The sequence below is a fragment of the Bos indicus x Bos taurus genome, chromosome 2 (assembly GCF_003369695.1).
Source record: "Bos indicus x Bos taurus breed Angus x Brahman F1 hybrid chromosome 2, Bos_hybrid_MaternalHap_v2.0, whole genome shotgun sequence".
Lineage (NCBI taxonomy): Eukaryota > Metazoa > Chordata > Mammalia > Artiodactyla > Bovidae > Bos > Bos indicus x Bos taurus.
In genome coordinates, this window is record NC_040077.1 from 24,805,867 (window position 1) to 24,815,632 (window position 9,766).

At 37.2% G+C, this 9,766-nt stretch overlaps 2 pseudogenes; both read left to right on the plus strand.

The window, feature by feature from the left end:
• The first annotated feature begins 1,983 nt into the window (after positions 1 to 1,983).
• LOC113902494 lies at positions 1,984 to 9,093 on the plus strand (annotated as a pseudogene).
• Positions 7,280 to 8,385, plus strand: LOC113880542 (annotated as a pseudogene).
• Positions 9,094 to 9,766: the final 673 nt, after the last annotated feature.

Below are 9,766 nucleotides of genomic sequence, written 5' to 3' on the forward strand. Positions count from 1 at the left end.
TAGAGTTGTTCTGAGGTAAATGATGATAGTAGTAACACTGTTATCAGGATACTGGGGCTTTGGCCAGTAGAGGATTGAAAAGAACGAACTGAACCAAGACCCTGAAGTGACCCCAGAATGATGGGTCCTTTGGCCACCCAAAAATAAGTTCCAGGTGGATTAAAACCTAAATAAGACAGAACTATAATGCTCTTAAAAGAATGGAGGAGAGTATATCACAGCCCCCAGACAGTAAAGAATTTATAAAAGATGATGCAAACAATTGCAAGTACAAAATAAAGATTGATAAATTTAACCACATTAAGATTAAGAACTTTTGTTCCTCAAAAGACTGTATTTTCAGTTATTGTTAGATATTATTAGAATAAAAAAAGAAAGGTCATGAGAAGGTATTTGCAGTACGTATAATCAGCAAAGCCTAGTGAGCATTACTATTACAAACTGATAGCAGAAACAGTCAAATAGAAAAATGGGTAAGACTTTAACAGGTACAAAAGGTGATATCCAAATGATCAATAAACATGATCCTTAGTAATTAGGGAAGTACACATTAAAACTACAATGGGCTACACACCTATCAGATTGGAAAAATAAAAGTCTGACAATATTAAGTGTTGGGGAGAAAACTTGGACAATAGGAACATCCAAACAATGTTGGTGAGATGTAAATTAGTATCATCTTCCTGAAAATATCATGTGGCGTCCAATAAAGTTGAACATATTTGTAATCCCGGCCCAACAATTTAAATTCAAGATCTATACCTTAGAGAAACACATGCAGATGTGCATCTGAATATATGTATAAGAATGTTCACAGGAGTATTGTTATTAATTGGCCCAAACTGGAAGTAACCCAAAAGCCACCAACAGCAGAAAGGATAAATAAAATTTTGGTACAACTGAATATTATACAGTAATACATATCAACTAAAATGCAGGCAAAAGGAATAAGTTGGAGATACATAAACAAATCTTACATACCTAATGTTGAGTTAAAAAAAAAAGCAGGATACAAAACAGTACATTCAATGTGATTATATACTTTAAGTTTAAAAAGAGGCAAAAGTAAGTCCTTATGTTTAAAAATGCACACAGAGGTAGTAAGGTAGTACATTTATAAAGAAAAGCAAGGAAATTACTAGAAGTCATTGGATGATGGTTATATCCTGGGGGATAGATAGAACTGTGATCAGAAAGGCACACACATGTGGGCTCCTCGAGTGCTGATAATATTCTATTTCTTGACCTGGAGGATGGGTTATGTGGTTGTTTTGTGGTTATTTTTTGAATTATGCTTTTTTTCCACAATGCATGTTATACTTCACAGTTTAATATTTCAAAAAAGAAACTAAAGGAAATCACCCACTAAGATAAACAAGCCACAAGAAAGAACCAGGAATGAATAGGCAAATTCCAGGGGAAAATAGAACTTTTCAAGTCTACATGGAAAATTAAGGCAGAACTGACCAAATGCTGGACCACAACGCAAGTCTCAACAAATTTCAAAGTGAAATAATACTGAGCATATTCTCTGACCACAGTGGAAGTAAGCTAGAAATAAAATTATCAGTAGAAAATTCACACACTTGTAAATTAAGAAACACATCTCTAAATCGTCCATTGTTCAAGCAAAAAATCATAAGGGTGCTAGAAAATATTTTAAACAGAGTAACACTGAAAATACCACCTGTCACAAGTTGTGAGGTGCAGCAAAAGCCATGTTGAGAGGGATATTTACAGCATATAAAATGCACATATTAGGAAAGAAGGAAGATGGAGAAACTTATGGTCTAAAAATTTCTCATGAGATTAGAAAAACAGCAGAGGCAGGTGCAGAGCGCCGTGTAGCAGGCACGTGGTTGCTCGTGGGCGGAGGAGGCCAGGAAAGGCCCAGACATCCTCAGGGTGGCCTTCATGTCTGGTTGCACCACAACAGTCCCTCCTATCGGTTCCTTGAGGACACTCTAACTTGTCTGAGACTTGATGGCCTAGAGAGAGGAAGAAAATTTCTTCACTCTTAAAAATGCTAAAAGACTGAGACAAGAGTTGGGGGATTTACATAAAGTGAGGAAGATGAATGTACAGTTTCTCTCACTAATGACACTTCTACTCTGCAGCAGAAATTAGGATAATTGAGAGTATTCAGCTAAGAAACTTCAAGTGTCGTTTGATACTTAGACCTTTTAAATTTGGTTCTAATATCAACTTTATTGTTGGCAACAATGGAACTCAGCAGCTATCTCAATAACATTAAGAAACAGTGGAGGTGATGCCAAATGTGTTTGGCGACTCTAGCTGTGCGACATCCTGGCAGCATGGACAGAAAAGAAAGTCAGTCTTACAAACTAAAAAGTGAAACACGAACCATGGCTTCTACTAGGAAAGAACTGATTGTAGTTCTTGATCATTTCAACATACAGGTGGATAATCTTGTTTCAGTTTAACACAAGAGATAAGCAACCAGTTATAGCTGCCTAAATTGAGGGAAACAAATATAAATTCTCCATGAGAGCAACCCAACTTGAGCAGATGAAGGAAGGTTATTCATACATTATGGAAACAAAAGAAAGAACAAGGAGTAGATAGATCAAGGAAGAGTAATTTTTTGAGCTAAACCACCAGTATTTAAAGAAGAATATTTTCAAAGTACTGCTAGTTTAAGTACATTGAAGGCTAATTTAAAACTCTTGAAACATGAAATGGTTTGGGCAGTGGTCAATTAAACAGAAAAACAATGGACTGCTATGAGAGATAATATAAAAATTAGAGAAGATCCTGCTGCTAGACTTGACAGCAAAATGAAGAACAGCAGGTCAAACTTAATGAAGCAGAGAAAAAAAATACAAGGATATTCAAGATAAAACAGAAAATATTAGTGAAGAGACAAATGCATGAACACCAGAATGTATGGTATTGAAAGCAGATAGATGTTACTCCTAAGAAAAGAGCCTATAATGAAACTGAAGTTTTATACAATCATTCCCTAAAAAAAATCCAAATCCATATAGAACATTAAAGAAAGATGATGAGCAGCTTTTCAAAAGAATTGAAGAACTGAAAAAAAAGGTACAATCAATCTTTGGAACTTAAGCTGAAAGGCAAAAAAATTACCTTGGTTAAAAAAAGAGTGTAACCTAGTCATACTGAGTCAAGTAAATCAGACAAAGACAAATATCGTATGACATTGCTTAGATGAGGAATCTAGAAAAATGGTACAAGTGAACTCATTTACCAAACAGAAATAGAGTCATAGATGTAGAAAACATATTTATGGTTACTGGGGGTAAACAGAGGAAGGATAAACTGGGAGATCAAGATCGACATATATACACTGCTATATATAAAATAGATAACTAACAAGGACCTACTGAACAACACAGGGAATTCTTCTCAAAACCCCAACATGACTTATATGGGAAAAGAATCTTAAAAAAAAGTGGATATAGAAGCTCATACAGCATTTTAAATCAACTATATTTGAATAAAAATTATATATATATAAGAAAAGAGTGTAAAGGCCTTATAGGTTCAAAGAAGTTCAGTCAACCAAGAGATTGAACAGTTTCAGCAAGCCAAAGGAAACATACCAGAATTTAGGGAGAAGAATGAGATGTGAAGTATATACTGAACTATATAATCAGAGGCAACTGAAAGAAAGTAATAACGGTTGACTAAAAGGATTTGGCCCTCATGTTCTGACCCTTCTTGAAGCCAGAGATGATGCTTATTGATGTGAACATTTTACCTATAAACCTGTAGGCTCTTCAGGCTCTTTCATTCATCCTTGGGACACTGAGCTTGCTCTAGCTATTGAATCTTGCTTAAAGGACTTCTGCAAGCCTATTGTTGCCATAATCATGCTGAGGAAAGAATGCTTCAGGCACGGATGAAAAGGTTTTATTCACTAGGGACCTCACAGCCACAGACAATAGTTTCTGAGTTTGGGAATAAGATGTATGGTGTTAGATAGAGCTGCTTATCATCCAGTTTCCAACAGTTCTGACAGCTATAGAAATAGAAAATGCAGTTGTTACAAATAGTCTAACTGACATGAGAGATATAGAGACAGTGCTACTAATCAAAAATAATTGTGTAGCTTGTGCAGTAATGCAGTCCCAAAGCTACCCGAAAATTGTAGCTTTTATTGCTGATGGTGATCAAGTCTTTGTGGGATGTTATTATTTACCTGAAAATAAGACTTGAGTTTCTAAGCAGAAATGTGGGTTTATTTAAACTGACTTAGAGAAGAAGGTTGAAAATACATAAGCCCCGATAACAAATTTTCAGCAACACTTGTCTATTCCTGAAGAGTATATTAAACACAATGAAAGTTTTCTTAGAAGTTGCCAACTAGATTGTAAAGCGTTAGGATGAAATTAAGAAAAACTCTTTCTAAAATGTAGGAACTTGAGAATATAAAAGAATCCTAGTCTGTAGATGTTGAAACCTTGGAAGATGAAGTTCAAGAAAATAAAATGAAAGTGAAAATTGTTGAGAAAAATATGGAACAACAAAAGAAAGCATGGAGTCTCTTAAAAGTCTGAAATAAGAAGCAGAAAACAAGTATGTTGTAATTAAACTGAAAATTAAACAGTAGCAGATCCACTTAAAGATGAATTAAACCTTGCTGATTCTGAAGTGGCTAACCAAAAACAAGAGAAATGGCATTGTGAAGCAAAACAAAAAGAATGTTTGGATACTTTAAATATTTTTAAAGTTTTTTTTTTCTATTCTTTGCAGCCAAAGATGGAGAAGCTCTATACAGTCAGCAAAAACAAGACCAGGAGCTGACTGTGGCTCAGATCATGAACTCCTTATTACCAAATTCAGACTTAAATTGAAGAAAGTAGGGCAAACCACTAGACCATTCAGGTATGACCTAAATCAAACCCCTTATGATTATACAGTGGAAGTGAGAAATAGATTTAAGGGCCTAGATCTGATAGATAGAGTGGCTGATGAACTATGGATGGAGGTTCGTGACATTGTACAGGAGACAGGGATCAAGACCATCCCCATGGAAAAGAAATGCAAAAAAGCAAAATGGCTGTCTGGGGAGGCCTTACAAATAGCTGTGAAAAGAAGAGGAGCGAAAAGGAAAGATATAAGCATCTGAATGCAGAGTTCCAAAGAATAGCAAGAAGAGATAAGAAAGCCTTCCTCAGCAATCAATGCAAAGAAATAGAGGAAAACAACAGGATGGGAAAGACTAGAGATCTCTTCAAGAAAATTAGAAATACCAAGGGAACATTTCATGCAAAGATGGGCTTGATAAAGGACAGAAACGGTATGGACCTAACAGAAGCAGAAGATATTAAGAAGAGGTGGCAAGAATACACAGAACTGTACAAAAAAGATCTTCACGACCCAGATAATCATGATAGTGTGATCACTCATCTAGAGTCAGACATTCTGGAATGTGAAGTCAAGTGGGCCTCAGAAAGCATCACTACGAACAAAGCTAGTGGAGGTGATGGAATTCCAGTTGAGTTACTTCAAATCCTGAAAGATGATGCTGTGAAAGTGCTGCACTCAATATGCCAGCAAATTTGGAAAACTCAGCAGTGGCTACAGGACTGGAAAAGGTCAGCTTTCATTCCAATCCCAAAGAAAGGCAATGCCAAAGAATGCTCAAACTACCGCACAATTGCAGTCATCTCACATGCTAGTAAAGTAAAGCTCAAAATTCTCCAAGCCAGGCTTCAGCAATATGTTAACAGTGAACTTCCTGATGTTCAAGCTGGTTTTAGAAAAGGCAGAGGAACCAGAGATCAAATTGCCAACATCTGCTGGATCATGGAAAAAGCAAGAGAGTTCCGGAAAAACACCTATTTCAGCTTTATTGACTATGCCAAAGCCTTTGACTGTGTGGATCACAATCAACTGTGGGAAATTCTGAAAGAGATGGGAATACCAGAACACCTGACCTGCCTCTTGAGAAATCTGTATGCAGGTCAGGAAGCAACAGTTAGAACTGGACATGGAACAACAGACTAGTTCCAAATAGGAAAAGGAGTACGTCAAGGCTGTACATTGTCACCCTGCTTATTTAACTTATATGCAGAGTACATCATAAGAAATGCTGGACTGGAAGAAACACAAGCTGGAATCAAGATTGCCGGGAGAAATGTCAATAACCTCAGATATGCAGATAACACCACCCTTGTGGCAGAAAGTGAAGAGGAACTAAAAAGCCTCTTGATGAAAGTGAAAGTGGAGAGTGAAAAAGTTGGCTTAAAGCTCAACATTCAGAAAACGAAGATCATGGCATCTGGTCCCATCACTTCATGGGAAATAGATGGAGAAACAGTGGAAACAGTGTCAGACTTTATTTTTCTGGGCTCCAAAGTCACTGCAGATGGTGACTGCAGCCAGGAAATGAAAAGACGCTTACTCCTTGGAAGGAAAGTTATGACCAACCTAGATAGCATATTCAAAAGCAGAGACATTACTTTGCCAACAAAGATCCGTCTAGTCAAGGCTATGGTTTTTCCTGTGGTCATGTATGGATGTCAGAGTTGGACTGTGAAGAAGGCTGAGCACCGAAGAATTGATGCTTTTGAACTCTGGTGTTGGAGAAGACTCTAGAGAGTCCCTTGGACTGCAAGGAGATCCAGCCAGTCCATTCTGAAGGAGATCAGCCCTGGGATTTCTTTGGAAGGAATGATGCTAAAGCTGAAACTCCAGTACTTTGGCCACCTCATGTGAAGAGCTGACTCATTGGAAAAGACTCTGATGTTGGGAGGGATTGGGGGCAGGAGGAGAAGGGGACAACAGAGGATGAGATGGCTGGATGGCATCACTGACTCAATGGATGTGAGTCTGAGTGAACTCCGGGAATTGGTGATGGACAGGGAGGCCTGGCATGCTGCGATTCATGGGGTCGAAAAGAGTCGGACACGACTGAGTGACTGAACTGAACTGAACTGAAAGGATTTTTTCAATGTGGGTTATTTTGAAAGTCCTTATTGAATTTGTTACAATATTGCTTCTGTTTTACATTTTGGTTTTTTGGCCTCTGGGTATCTGAGATTTTTAGCTCCTGGCCAGGGATTGACCCCACATCCCCTGCACTGGAAAACAAAGTCAACCACTGGACCACCAGGGAAGTCCTCTGGATACTTTTAATAAAAATAAATGAAAACTAGATAGGAAAGAAAAAGAACTAGAGGAGAAAAAGAAGATAAATCTGCCCAGAGAAAATAGAAGAAAAAAAGTTTAGCTGTCATCGTGGTTAGCCAGCGGAATGTCCACAGTGCGCGGGCCTTCGCCATGAGCATTCCTGCGTTGCGACGTCAGTGAGGAAGATCAGGTTGCTGAGCTTCGCACTTATTTGAAATCTAAAGGAGCTGAAATTTCATAAGAGAACTCTGAAGGTGGACTTCATGTAGATTTAGCTCAAATTATTGAAGCCAGTGATGTATGTCTGAAGGAAGATGATAAAGTCCTTGAAATTGTGATGAACAGCGCAGTATCCCCCTGTTGATCCTGGAACCAGATAAGCAGGAAGCTCTGATTCAAAGCCTGTGTGAGAAACTGGTCAGATTTCAGGAAGGTGAACGTCCATCTCTGAGACTACAGTTGCTAAGCAATCTTTTCCATGGGATGGATAAGAATACTCCTGTAAGATATACAGCCTCACTATAGTTGCAGCCTCTTGCGGGGCCATCCAGTATATTCCAACTGAGCTGGATCAAGTTAGAAAATGGATTTCTGACTGGAACCTCACCACTTAAAAGAAAAACACAAAACACACTCTTTTAAGACTACATCACGAGGCACTTGTGGCTTGTAAGAAAAGTGATGCCGCATCAAAAGTTATGGTGGAATTGTTAGGCAGTTACATGGAGGACAGTGCTTCCCAGGCTCGAGTTGATGCCCACAGGTATATTGTGCAAGCATTTAAGATCCAAATGCATTCCTTTCTGATCATCTTCTTACTTTAAAACCAGTCAAATTTTTGAAAGGTGAGCTCATGCATGATCTTTTAACCATTTTTTGTGAGTGCTAAATTAGCATCATATGTCATTTCATCAGAATGATACAGACTTCATTGATTCAGTTGGCCTACTACATGAACAGAATATGGCAAAAATGAGACTGCTTATTTTATGGGAATGGCAGTGGAAAATAAAGAAATTTCTTTTGACACAATGCAACAAGATCTTCAAATTGGAGCTGATGATGTTGAAGCATTTGTTACTGATGTGGTAAGAACTAAAATGGTCTTCTACAAAAGTGATCAAACCCAGAGAAAAGTAGTTGTCAGCATAGCACACATCGGACATTTGGAAAACAACAATGCCAACAACTCTATGACACAATGCCTGGAAACAAGACTTGAACAAAATGAAAAACAGCCTTTTGAGTCTTTCTGACACCTGAATTTTTATTCTGTATAATTTTGTTCTTTTTGGAAAATCTAAATCATAGGAAAACATAGGCTGAAATCTGAAAAAAAAAAGTTTAGACAAAGAAATGAATAGATTAAGACAAAAGATACAGGCTGAACATGCTAGTTTTGGAGATCACGAGGAAATAATGAAGCAGTACTGAGAAGCGTGAGAAACATATCTTGATCTAGGTAATAATGTAAAGACTTTTGAAAGGTTTATTAAATTACTAGAAGAAACAAGAACTCATAGATACAAAGCAAATCAATAATTTAGAAGGTCTTTGTAATACAAATTGTACTTTGACAATTTATCTCAGCCAGCCTATTTACGGAAAAATTAATTTTGTCCACAAGAATGACACTGTTACTGTATCAGTTCCGCCTGGGGAGAGAAACAAAGTTCCTTTCTATAACAGCAAGGCCTTATCCAGAGGTGAATGTTTTTGTTTTTGTTTTTTCCCATGGCTTGTTTCATTCTTTCCCTGTGGTCCATTGCTGAATCTCCTTTCAGATGGCTGGACAAGTCTGATGTTCTACATGATACAGTTAACTAAAGGACATAATGAGTATGATACTCAAGACAGCAAATTCCCAGTGTTTCAATTTATCTTGCTCACCCCTCAAAGCACAAGCTCACGTCTGTCAAGTTAACTGACAGACTGAGAATTCTTTGAATGTCTGATCCTGAAAGAGGGTAAATCCCATTGCCTTTGTCACCTGTAACTCAATAGGAACAAGACAAAAGTTGATTTGTAACTTAGATGCTGTGTCCTCATGTTGAAAGATTTGCAAAGGGAAAAAAATTCAGGACTATTTGATGAAATAAAATGAAACCAAAGATATTCTAAAATAAAAAACTCTTTTATGCATCTTACCAGAATAAAATATATAAATAAGCCTAGAAAACCAACTACAATCAGTAAATTAAAATTACTTTACAAAAATCAATTTCATAGTACTGGTTTTAAATCTTTTTTTTTTTAACTGCCTATTTTAAGTTTTCTTTTCAGAAGTAAAATTTTGTACATACATTCATGTACATATCTGTTTGGTTTGGGTTCATTTCTATGATATTTTGTAAGAATTAAAAGTTTTAGCACCTGGAAACAAAAAAAAAAGAAAGAAAAATAGCAGAAATAAAACCCAAAGAAAATGAAAGAAGGATAAAATAAAGATAAAAGCAGAAATTCATGCAATAAAAACATAGATTTGATGGAAAGAATCAACACAGCTAAAAGATGTGTGCTGTGTGATAAGTCCCTTCAGCTGTGTCCGACTCTTTGCAACCCTATGGACTGTGACCCACCAGGATCCTCTGTCCTTGGGATTCTCCAGGCAACAATACTGGAGTGGGTTGCCATGACCTCCTCC